The sequence below is a fragment of the Plectrocnemia conspersa genome, unplaced genomic scaffold (assembly GCF_051122295.1).
Source record: "Plectrocnemia conspersa isolate PC_06_02 unplaced genomic scaffold, ASM5112229v1 ptg000003l, whole genome shotgun sequence".
In the NCBI taxonomy this organism is placed as follows: domain Eukaryota; kingdom Metazoa; phylum Arthropoda; class Insecta; order Trichoptera; family Polycentropodidae; genus Plectrocnemia; species Plectrocnemia conspersa.
This window is the reverse complement of record NW_028277167.1, coordinates 15,823,812-15,847,212: the sequence shown is the minus strand read 5'-3', so window position 1 is coordinate 15,847,212 and position 23,401 is coordinate 15,823,812. Positions and strand designations below refer to the sequence as shown.

General features: G+C 30.2%; 1 long non-coding RNA gene across 1 annotated transcript in view; it reads right to left on the bottom strand.

Annotated features, from left to right (window-relative positions):
- The window catches only part of LOC148236750 (uncharacterized), a 55,445-nt gene extending 35,471 nt beyond the window's left edge, over positions 1–19,974 (bottom strand). Inside the window, exon 1 of the long non-coding RNA XR_015809199.1 lies at positions 19,863–19,974. This is a non-coding gene — a long non-coding RNA (uncharacterized LOC148236750). The remainder of the gene's footprint in view (positions 1–19,862) is intronic.
- Between the last annotated feature and the right edge of the window lie 3,427 nt (positions 19,975–23,401).

Sequence of the window (23,401 nt, the reverse complement as noted above, 5' to 3'; positions counted from 1 at the left end):
AACATTTCACGACGTCTCGAAAAAAGTCCGTAAATTCATTTCTGTATTTTTGCACTGTGTTACTTAACCGTGATGTATAATTCCATCTTGTAGGTGTAACAGAAGGAAGTCTTCTAGCTACAAACTCTTGTAAAGCATTTATTCGTTTGGAAGATTTCGAAAAGAATGCAGACAATCCATTTAAAGTTTGAAAGAATGATTTGCACACTTTTATATTGGAAAGACCTTGTTGTAATATTAAATTCAACATATGAGCATAGCAGTGTGTAAAAATGGCCAATGGATAAACTTCGAGTACTTTGGCTTGCAAACCATTAATATGCCCACTCATTACACTCGCCCCATCATAAGTCTGTCCAACTAATTTTTCTTGAATTTGAAATTCTTCAATTATATTTACAACGTGGCAAAATAAGCCATCGGCTGTTTTATCAGAGCTAACGTCTGTAAAGCCAATAAACCGCTCGTAAACTTTACCTTCATAAACAAAACGCAAAACTGTTGAGAGCTGTGAGTTCGTCATTATATCTGAAGTTTCGTCAAGAATAATAGCGACAAAATTTGCTGAATTTACTTCTTCCTTAATATTATCTTTAATAACATCACCAATCGCTTCAATTATGTCATTCTGTATGGATGGGGAAGTACCACGAAACACCGTTGCAGTATTTAAATGAGTATCCAAAACAGAATCGTATTCTCGAAGTGCATTTAAAAATTCAAGGTAATTTCCTTTGTTTAGAGAATTACAGGATTCATCGTGGCCTCGAAAAGGTTGTTCTTGTTTTCCTAGATATACTACTGCGTCAATCATTCCTTTTAATATTTCTCTATTTTTATGAACTTGTTCATTATGTTGACTTATATTAGCTTTACGTTGAGCGTCAATCATGACTTCAATTCGTTGTTTTCCAAACATTTTGAGAGAAAAAAATGATTGAACGTGTGACTGCGCTCTTTTGTGTTTTTTCAGTGCCGTTGTCAGATGACTAAGGTCAGCAAATCCACTTTTACTCCACACGCTTCTTTCTTTGGAAAACAATATACATGGCCAACAGAACAATCTAGATCGAAGTTCGCAGCCTGTTAACCACTCAGTTCGTTCATATGATGAAAATGAAAAATGTCTTGTATATTCACATTTATTGTCTTTATGCTTCATAAATAAATTGGGAAGAGGTGGACGTGGTTTGGCAATTTTGATTATCTTCAATTTAATTTCATAACTTCTTTTTGAAAATGGATTATTCAGAATATCTTCAACAGTATTCTTCATCATTATTGGGGTAAATAAAAAAATATAATCTAGAATAGAAAATTAAATATTGATCATATGTAAATAAGATAATAAACTATTTTACGCCAAAATATAAAAAATGAGTGACCTGTTATTGTGATATAATGTAATAAAAAAGCAGCGACGGACGCAAGAGTTTTTGAAGTACGCGCACCAAATTCGAGACCAATTTTACTACTGAGCGCTGCCAGCCGACAGATCGACTTCAGCCGTTAAATCTCGGAACAATTTACTTTAGTCGGCGGCCGCGCGCAAGGTCGGCGCGTTATATGTGTTGTTCCAAAACGATCGCTCGCGCGAAAACGTTCAGAGCGAATGACAAATACCAATGCATACTATACACTGCATATTAAAATTTTATAATTTTGCATACTACTGTATGCAACATGATGTCGCTTTACGCCCTAAATTTTCTAAATTTCTAAATTTATATTTTAGATGGTTTTGCGGGTGTGCGCCGCACACCTAGCACACCCTGAATATACGCCCCTGATATATATAGATTTTATATATATATAGATTTTATATATATATATAGATTTTATATATATATAGATTTTATATATATATATAGATTTTATATATATATATATATATATATATATATATATATATATATATATATATATATATATATATATATATATATATATATATATATATATATATATATATATATATATATATATATATATATATATATATATATATATATATATATATATATATATATATATATATATATATATATATATATATATATATATATATATATATATATATATATATATATATATATATATATATATATATATATATATATATATATATATATATATATATATATATATATATATATATATATATATATATATATATATATATATATATATATATATATATATATATATATATATATATATATATATATATATATATATATATATATATATATATATATATATATATATATATATATATATATATATATATATATATATATATATATATATATATATATATATATATATATATATATATATATATATATATATATATATATATATATATATATATATATATATATATATATATATATATATATATATATATATATATATATATATATATATATATATATATATATATATATATATATATATATATATATATATATATATATATATATATATATATATATATATATATATATATATATATATATATATATATATATATATATATATATATATATATATATATATATATATATATATATATATATATATATATATATATATATATATATATATATATATATATATATATATATATATATATATATATATATATATATATATATATATATATATATATATATATATAAGTCAGTAATATATATATATAAGTCAGTAATATAGCAAAAAAAAAAGAAGTAAATAATCGTTCTATTACAAATATGAAATAAAATTGATGTATTTTACATCTGTGTTCAATAACATTGTAAATCGAATTCTCTAACATAACAGGTTTAACATTTAGGTGATAATGACAATCAAGTATGTTCATTGATTGTAAATTATTTATAATATAATTTAATAGATTAACAATTAATTTTGTCAACAATCTAAAATAGGAAAAATGGAAAAAAATTAAATTCCGCAATGAAGATTTGAAGATTTTCATTGTGGAATATAAAATTGATATATTATAACTAAAATTAAATCTTTCCTAGATACAACTTTATTAAAATTACATTAGTTTCATCTGTAGTGTAGCACAAGTTATCATATTGCTTATCCGTTATTTTACAAATATTTTAGTTAGTAGAATAAAGATTTATTATAACTAACTAAAATAAAATTAGAAAATATTTTTTTTAGTACATATTCTGTGTGAATTTGAAGGCAGGGTTAATACATATATTTAATTGTATTGTACTAGAATTTCAAAAGCTCAAGTTGAACATAAAAAGACGTATACTTTAACCCTCATTATCTTGAAAGTTGTGTTTTGTAACATAGAAGCCACTCATTTTTCGCGGCATACTTGTGTACAGAACGTAGAAGTTTATTTGCCCTGCCAGGTCAGATCTCGTTCCGATCATACACCGAAAACCAATTACAAACTATTCGTTATATTATATCATTTTCGGAACCAGCAATTTGTATCCGCAGAGAAGAATCGATTCGAATCTCACGAATTGCCCAAATTTCACGAGTTTTTCACGGATTTTTTCCATCCGAAAACACAATGGTCCCCTATCTGACCGAGGCCGATAAAAAATGGCGCAAACACTTTCGACACACCGGCATAGCGCCGAAAGTTCCCGCGATCGCCTCGGTTAATGAACCCCGTCCAGGTGAGTCACTCACGTTCGAGCGGTCTCTCGGTGGTCGTCTCTGCGATGATTACTGTCACTCTCCTTCTCCGCATGAAGCTGGCTGCAGTTTTACGACCGCGCCGAGAGTAAAATATTGACCAACATCCTACTTCTGATTGGATTCTAGAGACCTACCGATCGGCCACGTGACTCCAGAATTCGATTACGGACACCCATTACCGACACACACGTGTGGTATTACTATTTGAAAGGATATTAGTCTATTTCCGCTTTTGAAAATATGTGAAATAATGTAAGTCTCATCTGGATTGTAGCACGTTTGTATTATTATCACAAAGTTGTGTAGTAATATCCCAACATTTGTTCCGGACAATCGAAAAACGGGTTAAATCAAGGCCGTCGTGGTGTACTCGCACATGTTGTACATGAACTTACTTGATTCACCACTCACAAACCAATTTCATTCCCATAAACTTCTTCAATGTTATAATATCATTTTATACGTATATAATATTTATTATTTATGCATTTAGTAATAGGCACAATTTGCTTATGGGGTTTCAAAGTTTTAGATCTTCTCAGAACCAAAAAATACTTTTTTACTACAATGTACTATTTGCGTATTATACAATGAAGATTACTCTCTAAACAATTTTTTAAAATGAAACATCTGAGCATGTTTTTCGATACCATTTTATCTATGTATGTATGTACCTATATGTGGTTTAATAATAGCGATGCACGCCTGAAATGTTTGCCAAAATTTTAATACCTGAAAAAGTATATACATACATATTATGAACACGGCATGTTCGTAAATTGCATGCCCAGGGTGATCCTTAAAATTGCCGCCCCCCCCCATACATTTTTTGCAAGGTCATAAAATCAGCATTTCTTAAAATAATAAATTGGTTATTATTAAAATCTTGTTATTCGTGAATTTATATATGTTTTAGTGTATTTAGGGTACCATCGCAAATATGCCGCCCCCAAGCAAGTACCGCCCAGGGCGGTCCTTGCAAATAATTATAATTTTGCAAACTTCTCTCGTTTTAGATATTTTATTGTTTGGGCAAATTTTATAGTTCAATAAAGGTAATTTAAGATCAAGAAATTGACACCATAAGTACTTTCCAACACAGAAGGGTCCATTTCCATAGAGAATCTAAATCACTCTGTATAGAGAAATAATGTTATAATTTCTCCACTGTAAGCACTTTTCTAGCATAGTATTGATACCGTGGCATAGTATGTTATATGCATACATTATTACAATTCTCAATGCAAGTCACAATAGCGATAACACTTCATCTTTCGTAATGCACCCACAAACGTTCACGTGTGAACGTATCAATTTAATCGACAAGTACCAGAGATATACGTTTGTGCTTTTACACCAATCTCCGACATCTTTATTGTGATCGTTACGGTAACGTTTTTGTTAATGTACTTTTAATAACACACACCGGTACACTTTTCTCACACTAAATCAAAGTGGACACCGATCGAGATTTGGCTCGCATCGTACATACGAAATTAATAATTAACCCTTTGCGCGACTGTACCGCCGACGGCGGGGAATTGTATGTTGCGTGCAAAATACATAATATATAGTGGGACCGTCTCTGATACGTCTTGATCAGTGGCGATGATTTGATATATGGGTCCCGAGAATGTCTGGTAATTGCGTCTAATGACTGACGGACGAGTTTGTTTGATAACCAGATTACCGCCGTGTGACCAAGTGACGATTGGTCACGTTGAAGGTGATTGATTTTAAAGTAAAAAATAAACAAGAGTTAAGATGTCCACGAATAAACGAGAGATGTTCAGAGAGTAAATATACAGAGCTTGTGAAGTATTTCTTAAACGGTTTATTTTGTAATTGGTTAATAATTCAATGCATTTTTTTTAATCCAAAGTTGTATTTGTTTATTTTTTCAGAACCCAACACGCACAGATATTTTGGTAATCGTTTCATTAACAATTTATTGCCATAATTCATAAAGATCGGACATTGAAGGCATATTAAAAATATTTTTTAAGCGAGTTTATCAGTGCCAAGAACGTCATTTGAATGGGGGGGGGGGGCAGGGGGGCATTTTATCCCATTAGCCAAACTCCACCCCCCTGGAAAAAAACTGTTAATCGCATGAAGGTATTCTTCTTGAAATTTTTCTATTTCGTAGTGTTGAATATTGTTTTTAATTATTATTGCTGTGCCTCCGTGTGCAGTTCCGTATGGGTGTCTCGTGGTATAAACGCAGTATCCAGGTATTTTTAAGTAAGTTTTTATCCGTAAATTGAGTTTTGGTGAACGGCAAGACGTATAATTTGTGTTATTCGCAAAAAATATTTCTTGCGTGTGTTGCGATATACCGTTGGCGTTCCATATGGCAATATGTGGTAAGACAGTCATTTTGTAATTTTAGAGACAATTTTGTTACAAAATTTTTAAACAAATTCAAAACTTTGTTCCACAGCCAAGACTAATCCACTTGAAGAAATTAATGTGTTATGGCCAAGAACGTCATCTTCTTGAGTTTAGCCAGAAAAATATATTTAATGAAAAACTATGAATTTTAATAAAATCGAAATATTAAAAAACGAACACTGATTCGCTAACTTTCACCTCCCCCTCCCCCTGAAAAAGGCTGAATCCCTGATTGTAAATCAAAAAATTCTCAGGTCACTCTCGAATCTATCCCGATTTTTTTTTAAATATGTCATTTCAGTGAATACATTTTAACCAGTATATTTATATTTTTACAAGTCAAAATATAATTTATCTGCCAGACGATAGCACAATTATATGATTTCAATTTTTATTAATACATATACTTTAGTAATAAAACTTCAGGAGCTACACTTAAATCATCTAAATTATTAGAAATTACAATTAGAAATTATCAGCTTTTTTAGCGCATCTATCTGAAGAAAATATAATTTGAACTAATTAATTACATTTAAATTTATAAGTTTTATAAATTTAAAGTTTATTATGAGAGGGGAATTTTCATACTAACAATGAAATTTATTTTTGGAAAATAGTCTATGTAGTGAAATTTTACGTTAACTTTTTTTAAAATCAAATATGTTTTAGCAGTTACTAGAGTCTAGGTCTATGTATATAGATCATGGTATAGAACTGGGGTGGCCAACCCGCGGCTTTTGAGCCGCATGCGGATTGAGAATTTTTCCGGCCGTCGAGATTCATCACACTTTTACAAAATATATTTATTTTATAATCGCCAATACACTATAGACAATTTTTCACTCCAAAAATGTCTGTAATGTATCTAAATATAATATGGAGATTTATAATTTTATATATGGCCGCGGAGTTATGATGCATTTCCAAAGTGGCCCGCAAGATCATTTGAATTGGCTACCCCAGAATCTAGTGTTACCAGAATACTGCTTAGTTTGTGACCAGATAAATCGCATCCCCACAAAATAAAGTAAATATAATAAAAATCATCGCCAACATCAGTAAACGGATAAGACACTTAAAGAAGCAAAAGATCGGTGAACTAAAATTCCGAGTATTTATGATTTCAATTTCGTTCATGGTTCTTCTTAAGTACTGCTTTTTTTGCCTTCGAACTGAACTCATCTTCTAGCTCATGGCAAATCAAGGACAGAATATCGTTACCGGAAACGTTAATCAAAACAGAGTATGTTTGTCATTTTGGAAGTTATCTCCTTTCTTCAACCGGAAATTAAATAAAATTCCTCCATTATTCACATTGCCTTCAACATATGTAATACATACATTTGTATATCGATGTGTGTTGATTTATTGATTTAAATTATAATGTCGCGTCCAAAATAGCATAAATCGCGGCTTGGCAGCGGACAGGTATGTGTATAAACGGCTTTGTTAAGTGATTCATAATTATGATTTACCTGTGCGGCAATCATCATGTCAGACAGTTCGTATACGCCTAATAAACCCCGTCATTATGAATCTTTCATCGAGCATTAAGTAATGATAGTGCAGAAAGGAATTTTTCATTGTGAAATTTTTGATTTACTCATAAGACATATTTTTGTAATGAAATATTATATCACACTCTTATTTTAAAATTAAATTTCAATGAAAAGCAGTGCTATAACTAGTTTTTTATGTGTTATTTTCAAGGTTTTATTTTAGACCCTTTTGTACACAATAAATATGGGATTATTATATCTTGTTTTTAATTAAGTTTTAATAGGACAGCTATCACTGATCATAAATTCAATCATAGACGACCACAACGAATACTCTCAAACCAAAGACTTTTTGATAAATTATATAGTAGTTTGTACAAAAAGCTGCGCAATCTATAGTTTGAGGCAAATTATTAACTTTCAGAGTTTCTACTCACATTAAAAAAAAATGCAAATATTAATAAATATAAAATTGTAATTTAATTTTGAAGTTTTTTTGTCATTGGCACTGTTACTATGAAACTATGAATTATTTGTCATTCTTAGTTATTATTATTATAAGTTTATATATTGAACTCACTCTAGCGAGTGATTGATTGTATTTTTCAACTGACGCGACTTATTCTTACGTATGTTGCTGTACCAGGATGACCGAACCTGAGATGTGTCTTCCTTCGGTCGAAGCAAGATCTCGATTAGGTCTCATAGCCATAAAAATCCCACCTGGTTTCCGTCTCCACACTCTTAATATGGGACGTATATGCTGATTTATATATACATTTACTTTCCGAAGCCAATTATACGTACACAGTATACATTATTCTCTATTAACATTCTAAACTTTCGCATTAGTCTCTTTTAGCAGCACAGGAACAGGAGCATAAACCTTACGAGGATACTCAATGATCTAATTGAAGCGTGTGTACTTATTTGATCTAATTGAAGCGTGTGTACTTATTAAAATCGAGATTTATACTTATGTAAATATGTTCAGAGCTATTTTCATAACGAATAAACTGATCGATCGACCGACGAACGCAGGTTGCTATAGTAATAGTCCGGTCAATGGACCAACAAAGGCTTCGAACAAGTTTGAATAAGCGCAATGCTAAATACTTATTATATAAAGTCACATGGTAAATAAAGTTCAGCTTTCATGCGAGAGTTAAAGTCGTTTTCAAGGACTACGTGCAAATAACGCGTTCAATAATAAGATGATTGGATCACATATTCTGCATGCGAGGTACATATAAAGTTGATGTATTTATGTTTACATAGGCAACTTTAGCTAGGTACATTTTCAATTTAATAATGGTAATAAAAAAGGCACTTTAGAGAGTAAACACAAAAATGTTTATTTATATTACAATATTTTTAAACGAAAATTGTCTTGACATTTTATCAAAAAATAGTTGAATTTTAAAACTGTTAAAGATTAAAGAAGACTCAGTATAAAAAGAGTAAGTGTCAAGATTTTAATACAATGTAATTTATTAATTAAGTAGCGAAAGATAATTTGTGCTTTATTGCTTTTTACGGAACAAACATTCAAAAAATATTAGCCACTTATATTCCGACCGTAAAACAATTCTATCCAAGCTTTCACGTAAATCACAAGAATTATACACAATCTTCGAGACGACTTCGTGACGCAGTACTACGGCGAAAGCAGACACGTCTTATTGAAAAATTATATGGGCAATTTAGCAACTGTTGTAATATAAAAATAATTTATATAAAATCCGCATAACATCTAAATGCCTTTTTAATAAGTTTAACATTTAACATTTCTTTCTTTCAGTGACAGAAAGTGTAATTTGATTTAAAATGTCATTTGTTAATTAAACATAATATTTAAATTTCTTTTGCTATTTTATTACTACAAGCAACTCCATATTTAAAAGCTGTCTATAAATGTATGTAAAAAATGATTAAAATTAATTTGATGCTAGAATGGTTTTAAATTCAAGCTTTAGAAAGTTAGCAGTTAATATTAATATTTATAAATTTCCACAAAATCAAATTACACTCATAAAAGCATTTTCTTCATAAACTGCAAAATGTTTTAACTATCTTTTGTAATTATCGGACGGTCGCCCCATGTAGGGCCTTAAAACCAGCTTTTACTAAAGTGGATGATTTGGAGGTGCAGTTAAAAATTAATACGATTGGCATCAAATTTGCTTCATCTGTTATTCGTCAAAGCTTTCTCAAAGGACCGTTATAAAATATGTGACACTTGGTCGCATCACTAAAAAACTGACAATTAATCACCAAGCATCCGAAGCGCGGCAGTAACTCATCACTAATCGACCTCTCTATATTCTGTATTCATTTTAGTAAGTAATATATTTTTTACAATACGCTGCTATAAAACAGCTCTACTGGTTGCAAAATTCACACAAAAAATATAATAAAATATTTATTTTACTAGGATCTTTAGCTAAATTTTATCGGTACTTTTGAACCATAAAAAATATTACATCTATAACTTGACAGGCATAAGCCCAATGCGTCAAATCTATGCTAATTGTGTAAGTTAGTATAGATTTCAGACATAATGTATACATGCAAGTATCAGTATGGGAATTGGTGATATCTAATTATATTTTGCAGCTGGGGCCGGTTTATATTAATAATAATAATGGCGGTTTTTGGTTCGAGCCCGTGGCCTCTGGATTACTAGTCAAGACTGTACGGACTACGTTATAGTGAAGCTCGTATATGGATGGCACGTCATGAATTGATGTTGCGTATATGTATTTAAATGAAGCTGCGGAAAAAGCTATGCTAAATTTCACGTTAGCAAGCAAAACAATTTATTTTTATTTAGTATTTTTATACATATAAGTACATGTAAAAATGTAAATTACATTATTTTGACAATGTATACCTTTAATTTAAAAGGTGTTTAAAATCCGGTGATTATCTTTATACATTGTATTTTTCGGTTTACAATGATGTTTATACCTTCTTCACTGACGGAGAAATAAGTAAAGTTGTTTCTTTGCCGAGTCACGAACTGCGTTATCCTTATTCGTTTTCGGTGTGGCATTGTCGTCATTTTCTCCCACACCTACGTGTGTACGTACGCGGTGTGCTTTCAAAAGGTGATCTATAGATCATAATATATCTTTTCGTATATAAACTCGAACGTTACGTAACACATTATGTCGTCACACTTGTCACATTCTATTCAGGCGGTTATAAATCATGGCAACTTCCACGTCCTGGTTTGGTTTATGAAGAAATATATGATGATTATGATAAACTAGGCAACCCAGTGATTCATTAGTAATAAATCTGCAAGGATTTAATTTTATTATTAAAACGGTTATATTTTGAAAAGCTACATCATCTAATTGACTATATACGATAAAAATGTACTGAAAGAGATTCGGTCTTGTAGCATTTGCCCGTAATGATCGCAAAAGAATCTGCACCAAAATATGAGCTATAATAATATAAGTAAATCGTTACTGTATTTTTTACGGTCATGTTTTTCAGAAATATTGGATTTTTTCAAAACACGGAAAGTACCCAACAGATTGCCGAAATGTTGTACTATATTTATATATTCAATCAAAGTGTACGTCATCATCGTATCAAAATTAGCATTTCTTCGAGAAATCCAGATATAGTGTTTTATTTTTAGCCATCTACCGATTTAGACAGAAATAAAGGAAATTGTCAGGCTATATCGGACAGATCTAAAAGGAACACAATAATCTATTTTAAAATATCTTATTATAATTTTAATTAAGGACAATGTGTATTTTAAGGATTTTTTTTATAATATTATTTAAAGGGAGTTAATTTATTAATATTTAAATTTAGAATAGACTAATGTTAAGTGGTTTATTTATTAGTGTATAAGTAAAACTGAATGATGTCAAAAATACATTAGAATTAGAATATTGAATGATATTTTGTATGACATTTTAACGCCTTCCAGATGAACTTTTCCAACACCCGAGAAGATTATGTAGCAATCAAAATGTGGTTAGCTGGAATATAGTTAACGGATCGAAATTGCCGTCGAGTAATATTTCACGGTTTTTACAAAGCTTCCTAAGGTTCACCTAGGTACACATCCGTAATAGCTTTAAGATTGCAGTGGTTTTTGTCTAATGACATTCGACATATGGCTATGGAGGTAGAACGTTTGCCGTTTCTAGATTTTAGTCGAATAACAGTAACGAAGTACTTGTTCTCGTACATCGTTGAGTGATCTTTTATCTAAAAATATGCAAGCTAACATATTTTTTGGATAAAATTTTTTTGGACCACCCTTAATCGTTGCGTTAAAATTAGTTGTAAAAGACCCAATTACTATATAAAATAATTTATAAGAAACCAAAATAAATGCATTATTTTTTTATTTATTTCCTAAAATGTACGAAGCACGATGCCCGATACTGACAAATTGCGTAATGCGAAAATAAATCAATGACTAATACCTGAAGGACCTGGTTTCAAATTATTTATGAACTTAGGTGTTTTTTTAGTTTCTACCGCGTCTGGGCGATTAGTGATTATTATATAATTATATTTCTGATCGATCATCACACGATCGAATTGCTTAATATTTTATAATATTTTTTATTATTATGGCAATATTATTAAATTATTTGTATTTTGAAACAACTCTTTCTTGAATTTGTCCTCAGTATTCCAACGCTTCTAAAGGCAAAATATAATATTTATTTATTATACAGGTAGGTTTTACTTTTACTATAGCTAAATAATATTGATTATACGGCAATTATAAACTTTAATTTGATTATGCGGCTCTTAGAAACAATGTCATGTAATACAGCTATTATATTGTTTATAGGTGTGTTATGTTATGGTGTCATTATTGTTTGATGATTCAATGTCAATGTTTTTTAGAATAATTTTAAAATGAACTCAGCGTGTCTTAAAGTTTATTGAACTTTTTTTTTGTTATTTTATGATTGTGATGTTCATTTATACTATGTATGTGTTGTATATATATTTAAATATTTTTATAATAAATTAATGTTCTATTATGATTAACAATAACAATTATAGTGCGTGAGTATAAAATGTAGTAACACGTGAGAGATGCTTATGATTAACTACCAACCACTATCAGTAATCTTTGGTACTTGTATTCATTGTATTCATTCCATTAAAAGCAGATTTTTTAATGTTTTATCAGATCGACTCCAAAGTTAAGACGAAATATTCAAATTGAGCATTTGGTATCAGATAAAAATACATTTATAAAATTCAGGAATTTTGACTTGCGTGTTCATAGCAATAACATGACAAATCCACAATGGCACCTCCGTTTGACGAAGACAATGAAAATAATTATAGTTTTGAGATAATGGTTGACTATGATGCATAGTTTATTGTGCTATTCACAAAAAAACTCACATAAAAAAATCTTAGAAGCTGCTGGTTGCGTTTTCTCACTTGCGCTTCTCACTTATGATTTATCAAGTTATCAGAAAATTGTGCAAACATATCAGTAAATTGCGCAAGACCACCGCTGCTAATTGGAGATCTATTTAGTTGGATGAATAGATTTACAAATGGCAGGCGATCAATTCACGTAATAATCAACTGCTATAGGAAAATTTTATTATTATGAATGTATAATACTTACTTTAATTTCAAATTGCAACATCGAAATGATGCAGATCGAAATAATACTAAGGTACTAAGTCTTTGGTGAATATTGATATATTTTTTAGAGGTACTGAAATATTTTTTTTTAAATCAGCGCTCGATCACTAGCAACTTCCATATCAGGAATCCTCCCATGATATCAGTAATGATACTTTACTTTAATTCCAACAGTCTTTTGACAAGAGGCAAAAATATAACTGTCAGTATAACTAGGAAAAATAGAAAAAATGTATTGGTTATGGAAGTTTAGTATTGTGGCGGTCAAAATGTGTCACACGGACGGAAAAAAAATTTCACAGTTGTACAAATCACATTAAAATTTTAGCAGCAACCGCTGATTTATAATATATTGTATTTCATAGGTTGATAATATTGCTGCAGTGTGTCTACATAATAGAATCTGCAGAAATACTATCAACTTATTATTTTTTACATTTTAATATTTTTTGTTTTTATTTTACAACAATTTATTATTTTTTAATTTAGGATTATTATAGCGTAGTAGTAGACTCTACTACTTCGCTATAATAACGCTAAATTAAAACACAATAAATTGTCTTTAACGTAAACGGATCAAATAATAGTTATTTAAAACAAATTCCATAGTATATAAACTTTGAAATTTTATCCAGAATAATTTCAAAATTTCACACGTAGTGAGAAATTTATAAAATCAGTGCCATGATATATTATAAATTAATTAAAAAAATGCACTTTTGTATAAAGTGAGTGAACGATAAATAATAATTATATATATATGCTATAATGAAACTAACGTATAATATATACATATGTATACAAGATAGTTAGATTTTTTCGACTTATATAAAGAAGCGTAAAAATTAATTTGCCCAGGGCGCCGAAGTTGTTTGAACCGTCTCGACTGGTGTGAAATCAGTTTTGCGAATCGTTTCACATTAAACTATAGGCCAGTTTTGTTTGAGCTTGCGTGTGTATTTATATATCTTATACATACATTGATTTTTTCTTTCCAGGTATAAATAGATATTTAAAGTAGTATTATAAGCAGTACATTTTTAATTAATGAAATTATTAAATAGCTTCATTATAGAATTGGTGGATTTTAAACAGTCTGTTGTTATAAAATACAACATAAATTATATAATACTACTTTTATGTACGATAGTTTAAAAATAATATTATTAGTACTATTTACGATCATTGATTTTTATTATTGTTGCAATCTAAGCACACACTTATGATATTTATTTTAATGTAATTTAATCTTGGTGTGATAAAAAAAAATCATAAAATTTACAACCTATGATTTGGGATTACTATACAAGTTATACCACAGTGTTTTTTTTTATATAAATAAATGTTTATTATGTATATATATATATAAGTTTTATCATTCACTTGCGTCTCTCAGTTATTTGATTGTCTATCATTTAATTAAATTTGTTCTTTGCATGTTCTACAGAAGCGATTCAATTAAAATATTCTTACTAAATAAATATTAAATATTAATGTTTCTTAAGCTTTATGATTGGATCGCTGTGTTACGCTACCGCAGCTACATTTATTGTGTTTCATATCGAATGCTATATGAAAAGTCAATAGTCGTTATTTTCGGTATACCGTCAAATTTTGCTGTTTAAGCAAGAATAATTCATATGGTAATTAAATTTTCCAAAGTTATACCTATTCTTATATTTTTATACATTTAGCATGAACGGTTTTGAGTAAAAATTTATCAGTGAAAATGGCGAAATCTTGACAATCGTATGCAGGGACGTAATGGGGGGGGGGGGATTTGCCCCCTTAAATTTGACCTGAATGCATGTCATTTAATGAAATACTATGAATCTTAATAAAATAGTGATATTGAAAAAAACTATAATAAATAAATAATAAGCTAATATTTTTGTTTTATTTACGTTCATACAAAGCGATACGATTTACAAAGTAACAATTTGAACGTAGAGCGTTTCAATTTTGAAGCGAGCGCGTCCATAAGCGACGTCCTAGAAATTTTTTATATAAGATATAAGCTTATGATTTTCAGATGGAATTAAAAAAGAAAAAAAAATACACAAGATAAAATTACACATGGAAAGAATTACGCAAGGAGAAAAATACAGGTGATCAAATTACATATGGAAAAAAATACATACGTAATGAACTGACGACTGGAGTGATTTCATATTTTCTAGGAACATGCTTAGCCCTTTTGATGTCCATATAAACTACATTTGAAATTTATTGGTTGTGTAATATTTTCACTGTGTAATTCTTTTCATGTGTAATTTCTCCTTTTTATAAATTTTTCTTGTCTAATTCTTTCCACGTCTATTTTTTATGAGATACACATTTTCCATTTTTATCATCTGTATGAGCAGAAAGTTTTCTAGAATCAATTGCAAAATTTAAAGTTTCAAAGCAAAACATAACAAAAACAAAACAATATAATTCAATTACATGTTTACCGTGGTTCCTGAATAAATTCGGTTAGGTGAAAAACTAGTTTCTGCTTTTGAAATATTCAATCATGAAGTACAAAGCTTTTATGTTTGAAGACTCCAAACTGAAATAATTTTAAATATTGTTTTCTGACTATTAATTACTCAATCCTGTACTTCGCGTGAAATATGTATTATTCAAATTTGTTAAAAATGATTAAATATCGACTAACGAAAAAAACGATTACGTAAACATTCTAAAAATTCGATTCAATTATGATAATATACGAATTTGATGAAAGCCATAAAGGTCCAATTTACATAATTATATTTATTTTAACATATCAACAATCTTGTATATTTTATTATGTACACAAAATGTATTTTTAAATATTTGTTATATCGTATGTTTTATTATTTTATGGGTAAAAAACAAAGGATAAGAATAAAATGATAGTTAATTTGAAAAGCTATGTAGAAATGGCACAATACACGATGTAGTTACGATTATTATCATATAGTTATAGATAATATTTATAATGATGTAATCAATGAATTTGCTGAAAGCCAGAAAAGCGCTATTGAAAAGAATGTTTTCCTTTCTTGTGTATATAAAATGTATTTATAATAAATTGTTATATCGTATTTGTTTTATTTTTAACACATTCAAAGGTCTCAAAAACAAAAGCTTGCACAAAGCAAATAGCTATATACATATGTAGTTACAGATGCAATAAGGCGTTTCTGAATTGCTCACTTTTTTTTCTAAGGAAAAATGTTAAAATAAGCAAGCATTCAGTTAAAATAAAGTTCGCATGAATGAGAAAAGGAAAAAATAAAAATATTTTATTTGATTACGTAAAAGCATATATAAAATGATAAATTATTATATATGTATTGCCAGAGAAAGATTTTTAGTTTCACTGGCTTCTTAATGAAATTATATCAAAATACATTTGCACTGGTAAATATTGTATATGTACATATATTTATAATAGCAAAAATATATTTTAACCGATAAGCACTAGTAAAATTATATTATGCTCTAAACTGTCAGCGAAACGCAATTTTTGATGAGATTTCAGATGTTTCCCAACTGGTTAATTGAGTTTAACGACAGTTTAGAGCAGCATATAATTTCACGAAGTTAATAAACACAATTTTACTGATATTGGCCAGTGAAATTATAAAGCAATTATTTCATACAGTTTAACTTGCCTAGTTTGTATAATACAAATTTAGCTTAGAAACAGAATTTCCGTACAGTGCAAAAATAATGAAATTAAACCAGCCATCCCTATCAAATTTCGTGGGAAAAAAATCACTCAATGAAATTGTCAATTAAAACGATCACAAATAGTGCGGTCATTCGAGAATCTATCGGGTAAAAGGGATATTTATTGCTAAGGAATCAATCGGATACCATGAAATTGATTTTATTTTTTATGATGACAAAAAAGAGATTAGTGAAATAAACAATTTTAATGAGTCAGGTGCTTACTTCAGTCTGAATATGGATGAATGGACGAGTTTTCAAAATAAAAGATACTCGTTCACAGTGAAAAAAATCAATTTAGGACTAGTTTTCATATCAGGAACATGTGTTCTTTTGAAATCCGAAGAATTGTTGAGAGCCGTTTGGAAGAATTTTGAATTGTGTTTAAAACCGACATTGTAGCAACAACTAATAGAGCCAGTGTAATGAACAACTTTGGACGTGAGAGTCGGGTCGAAAATCAACTATACATAAATCATGCAATTCATCTAGCTGTAATGAACGTTTTATGTAGAAAAGAGGATTCTGATGAAGAGAACGACGACAATGATGATTAAGATAATCAGAAAACTGACTTTGAAAATTATGGAAGTACAGAAATTATGAATGAAAAACTACGTTTGAAACTAAGCTTCAATAATGCCCTAAATGCAACTCGAAATTTGCAACAATAATATGTAAAGAGTGAATTTAAAATCGAACTTAATTTATGTTTAGATGTTAACACAATGTGGAATTCTTTAGTTCTGAGGATCAAAATATTTTTATACTTTGTTCCATAAAACGAATCCCACTAATATGTATTATTTGCTGTACTGAACGATATGGAATAAACAATAAGAAGCATTTAAAAAATCTTCCTTACATTCAGGTACTTCTAAAAATACTTCGTACAGACATATTAAATGAAAAATACTAGTTCATAACCATTTACATTGTTTACAATTGTTGAACAATAAAAGTTTTTAAGTTATTAAAATAATAAATTAACTGTAACTATAGTTAGAAGCGGAGATTAAAATTATGCTTATTATAGGGGATTAACATAATTAGTATTATCTGCGTAGGATATCAAAGTAGAATAATATTATACAGTATTTACGTATTTTCTATTCTATAATATTCACATAAACATTTATAACATGAGTAGAAATACGAGAGATAAATCTTTCCCAAATAAATATTATTGAGATATCCTAAAATAAATATTAAATGAGCAATAATTAAAATAAAAATAGATAAATAAATCACATAAATATCACAATAATCAATGACAAAAAATATTTTTAGAAATAAATGTCGCATTATAAAAAAATAGATTCACAATTTTGTTCCCACTTCTTTCTCATAAGGTTCTTTCGTATAATCTTAGCTGACAAAAAGTAATGAGTAATATAGGAGTATATTTTATTGAAATAAACTGTACTCTAACCCCTGGTATAACAATTTAGGAATCATCCATAAGCGTTCGATAACAGAAGATATTTTGTTAAAGATGATTATTTCCTAAACTTATTGTTACAAAATAAAAAAGATTTGCTGCCCGCAATTAATTTTTTTGAGACAATTAGTGAAAGTGAGTACTGGTAGATAATACAATAAAGGATCAGAGTATAAAGTATTTTTAGAAGTACCCGAATGTACGGAAAATTGTAAACCATTTTTATTGTTTGAAACACCAAATATTTATAAATACAATAGTTCGATAGATAATTGGTCATAAATGTCGGCAACTAAAATCGGAATTTGACCTGTTAGTTTATTATATTAAAAAAAACCATGAAAACGACAATACATCTCAATACAAAAAGATGTTCCGGCTCATGAATCCTTGGATTTTTTGGCAAAATTCGAAAGCATGTATTAATATTCAACAATATATTACAGTATAATCTTAGAAATAAAGCAGTTTGAATGAATGTACATCTATCAGATAAGCCGACGTAACAACGTTTAAAGATACTAAACATGACAATAAGATATAGTTGTAATTTAATTGTAATGTAATTAAAATAAGCAATTCAAAATCAAACAAAAAATCTACTAAGCATAATTACCCGTGCTGGATGTAAAAATTGTAAACATTAATAAGGACAATGATATAATTAAAATATTTAATATAATATATCGAAACAATAATTGCCGTGCCAATAATCAATTAAAATGGTGAACTCGGATTATTTTTTCGTTCCTTTATTACTAATTAATTAAAAAAATAATAATGTCAATACCGGTATTTACTGTTTTTCTCTTAATAATACCGGTATTGAAAATCCCGAAATTATTGCAATCCTTATAAATAAATACATATATGTCAATTTGTAATTGTTCTCGGTAGACGGCAACATATTTGCTGTTAATAACTTACTTTATTAAGGGGCAAAAGTCCACACGTAATCGCCATACCGTGATCAAGTCGAGTGTAAAGTCTGAAGATTCTGATTATGTAGCAATGTCAATTAAGGTCTTCCAGTAGAGAACAAATTTCAAAAATAGTGGAAGGTTTGGAAGAATCTAAAAATGTCCCTTTCTTCCCCAGCTACGCTACTGGATATGAGCCTTTGGTCACGTCACATCTTTTGATATTATGATTTATATAACGATTTCCATTAAATATAAATATATATTTAAATCATAATAATCCGGATATTTATATTTCCATCTAGCAAACGTCATCGCGTTCAAATTCGTGCCAATAAATATCCCGCGGACCGGTAGATCCGCTCGTAAATTGAATATCGTCATCGCGTGACGACGTCGTTACAGGTGAGCGAGTAGGGAGTGGGGGACGGGCAAACGTGTGGGGGTCTCTCGCCGCCAGGTGGGCACCGGCTCCGATACACCTCAGTCAGTCACCGGCGCCCTTTGGGTTCACACGTCCTCGCAGGACGGATTATTCGTCACCGGAGCGATCGTCGCATTTATCACCTGCGCCGGGGGCCGCGGCCCGCCCTCGGAGCGCACCTGCCGCGGTACGCGTACCGCCGGACACGTGTACGCGTGACGCACAGTTTTCGCCGGCACTGACCTACGACCGGACCGGTTCCGCGCGACCTGGCAACACTCGGCTCGCAGACGCTCGTGTGTCAATCGATTCGGTGTTGCCAGCGCCGACGCGAATCGATCGACCGATAAGCCCCGATAACGCACTCGATAAATAAAACGCACGTATGTTGTCCATTATTATTATTATTAGGGCCAAATTTATTTCCGCAACGTTGGCACCACTGTTTTGCCCCATTGTATGCGGGATGCGGGTCGTTCAGACCGGAAGTGCGACAGCGGTCGTTACTCGCTGCAAAATCTTTGCAGGGTTGCCATGTGCATTTTTAACTTTAATAACCCAATAATTAATTATCTACTAGAATAATTGCGGCCATTATCTGTAATTTTCTTGTTTTTCCAGTTTAGTTCTAGATCGTTTTAATTGTATATTATCTTGAAGGTTGAGGGGGGGGGGCTACCAAATTATTTAAATTCATACCATTATGTATGTTTCGTCTGTGTGAAGGGAAATGATGATATTAATACATTTAAAAAGTTCGCGATTATTGATAATTATTTTTGAATTTGACTACATTTCGGGAGCGATTGTCCTGCCATGATCACGACGTCTGAGTGAAATATAAATTTTGATGCTATAAATACTGACTTGCCATAGGCTTTTGTCGGAAATGTATTAGACATTCTCGGGCGTTTACTCATTTTTATTCGCAGCAAAAACAATATGCTGGGTGCTAATGCAAATGTGCAAAACCAAGCACTGTTTATTAAATATTTAAACAGTGTTTTAATAACGGTGACTTATTTTGTGACTTATTTGTATAATTAATGACTACGACAAAAACAAATTTAATAATCAGTTATGAAGCAGAAAGTATGTTTGCTGAAGCAGCAAAAACTATCGCGCGGTGTGTTCTGATGTCTTGATTAAACACAATCGACTTAAATGCAGTTAGTGAACTTGAGTACGAGTTTATTAATTCAAATTTCATAGAAGTCTCGCGCCTGCTTTTTATTCGGCACCTAACGTAAGCAGAATTTCCGACCGCCTAATATTTCGGTAACCTTTTCACAATTTACTGCTCTGTATAATATAAAATATCTGTTGCAAAAAAATATTTGCTGAATCAACAAAAACTCTTCTGTTGTTAGTTATGGCGTCACGATTTAACATAATCGACTAGTGGGTCCTTTTTTAAATTTTGATAATCCCGAAAAATCGGGACGATAAAAAATAAAAATGACCGAGGTGACCTTTTTTTAGTGTCCTCCTTTGATATTTTCAAATTCTAAAAATATTGTTTCCCGGGAATTCCCGGGATTTGACGAATTTTCAATCCCGATTCCCGGAAATGAAAAAATCTTGAGAATAGTACCCACCATAGAAGTCACGCTTTTTCTATATCTAAAGTACACATAATTTACTTTCGACAACCATTACATAAATTACATATGACATCTTTTGCTATTCTAACTATAAAGCAGAAAATTCATATGCTGAAGTCACGATTCAACATAATTACCATCGACTTAAATGTATTTCGTGGGCTAAAGAACGAGTTTCTTCATTTAAACGCCATAGAAGTTTCGTGTCTGCTCTCTTTTTCAACGTCAAAAATACGTAGAATTTTCGATCTTGTTTCATAGTTTATAGTTCTGGACACTTATTAGTACACTAACTTAACTATAAAGCTAAAAATCTCTGCTGAATTAACAAAAATCTATCGCCATCAACTTGAATGAGATTGAAAACGAGCTTATGTATTTAATCGTCATATCTCGTGCCTGCTTACTTTTTCGATATCCAAATACGAAAAAAACATACCATAATTTATGGTTTAGAACACTTCTTGTAATCCTAACTATATTAATTTATTTAGCTATATAGCTAATAACTTATACACTAAACAAATTTAATCAAAATATACATATTAACATTAATACTTATTTTTGATGCACGAAAGTGTTTACAATATTCCTCTGGCCGTACTCGTTTTCTTATTTCTTATTAAATATGTACATCTTTATTTCTTATTAAAATACTCTGGTTTATTATTTTATAACTTATGTATAAATACTACAACATTCATCTTCAAGCATACTTCTACAACTGGTAAATCTATTTATATTTAAAACTACTCTCATTGTCTTATATTGTAATTTTTGCAACGTAGTTTTAACTAATTTAGCAAGCTTAAAATTCTGAAAGAGCAAAATTAAATATTTCTCCTCATAATGAACAGAAATCAAGATTTTATCTAGTTTATTTTAAAATTCACACGATTCTGTAATTATATTTTTATTTATATTATGAAGTGCATGACATAACGTATTTTAACATGTTCTTGCCGAAATGATAAATTTGCCTCTCATATGAAGTGCAGTAACATGTTTTTTATTTATTGATTTTCGAGCATTGTAGATGTGTCCATTTGAACTTAAACTACTGGGTGTTATAACTAACTTTTAACTAAATCTCAGTTCTTAGGTTTATAATTATATACAAATATATTTATTTTTTAACGGAAGGTAGTTTTTCGATTTTTTAAATCATCGAGGCAGTGATGAATTAGAATATATATAGTTCGCTAATGCATATTTTACTCAACTAAGATGCAAATGGCTTTTATAGCATATATAATAATATGTTTATATATTATATATAGCTAGTCGATTATATGGCTTGTCAATATATGTTTTTGGTCTACGTACACAAGCGCGTTTAAACTTGTTTTGGGCTAATTGAAAGACTGACAAGTTTCGTGATAGATCGAGTTCTAGGTTTGTCCTAGGCCTTGTAGCCACAGCGTAACGCTTAGCCATTTGAAATGATATCCGCTTCGATTGCTCCCGAAAAACTTAATCTTAATAGAGCAATACCGACCATAAATAACAGTGTAACGTTCGGAGTCGATCAAGTTTGCCTTGTATTTCAGACGATGTGAAAAGACTTCGATCCCAAATTCATCGGAATGTGTTACAAAAAAGTTTTCGGCAGCGTGAATGAAGCGCACTTCATTGAGTCCTCTTCTCTAGGTTCATCCATCATCTCTCATCTCCACAATAGAGCCCGAGCTCGGACGTCCAGCGCGATGAGACGTGTGTGCGATACCTATTTTTAACTCTATCGTCAGCCATTGTTTCATATTGTCCGTCACTCGGACCATTTCCCCGGCGACGCTCGTTACAGTAATGAAATTATCGCTAAAAACCGAAACCGTGAAACCATGACTTTTCTCGGAAAAGACCGTAGACTGGTTTTTGATACGTATTACGCTCACGAGTCACGTAGCGTAGATACGTTCGTTTCGCTATTATTTATCTATCGTGTGGGCTTATCGAGTTGAAAGTGGATCTATAGCGGAAGCCTTTGAGCCTCGCACGCGCTGAACGTTTTTTAAAACAAAGATGAATCATGCTTTAAAAACGATTCTTAGCTGCGCCTTAATATCTGCAAGTATTTC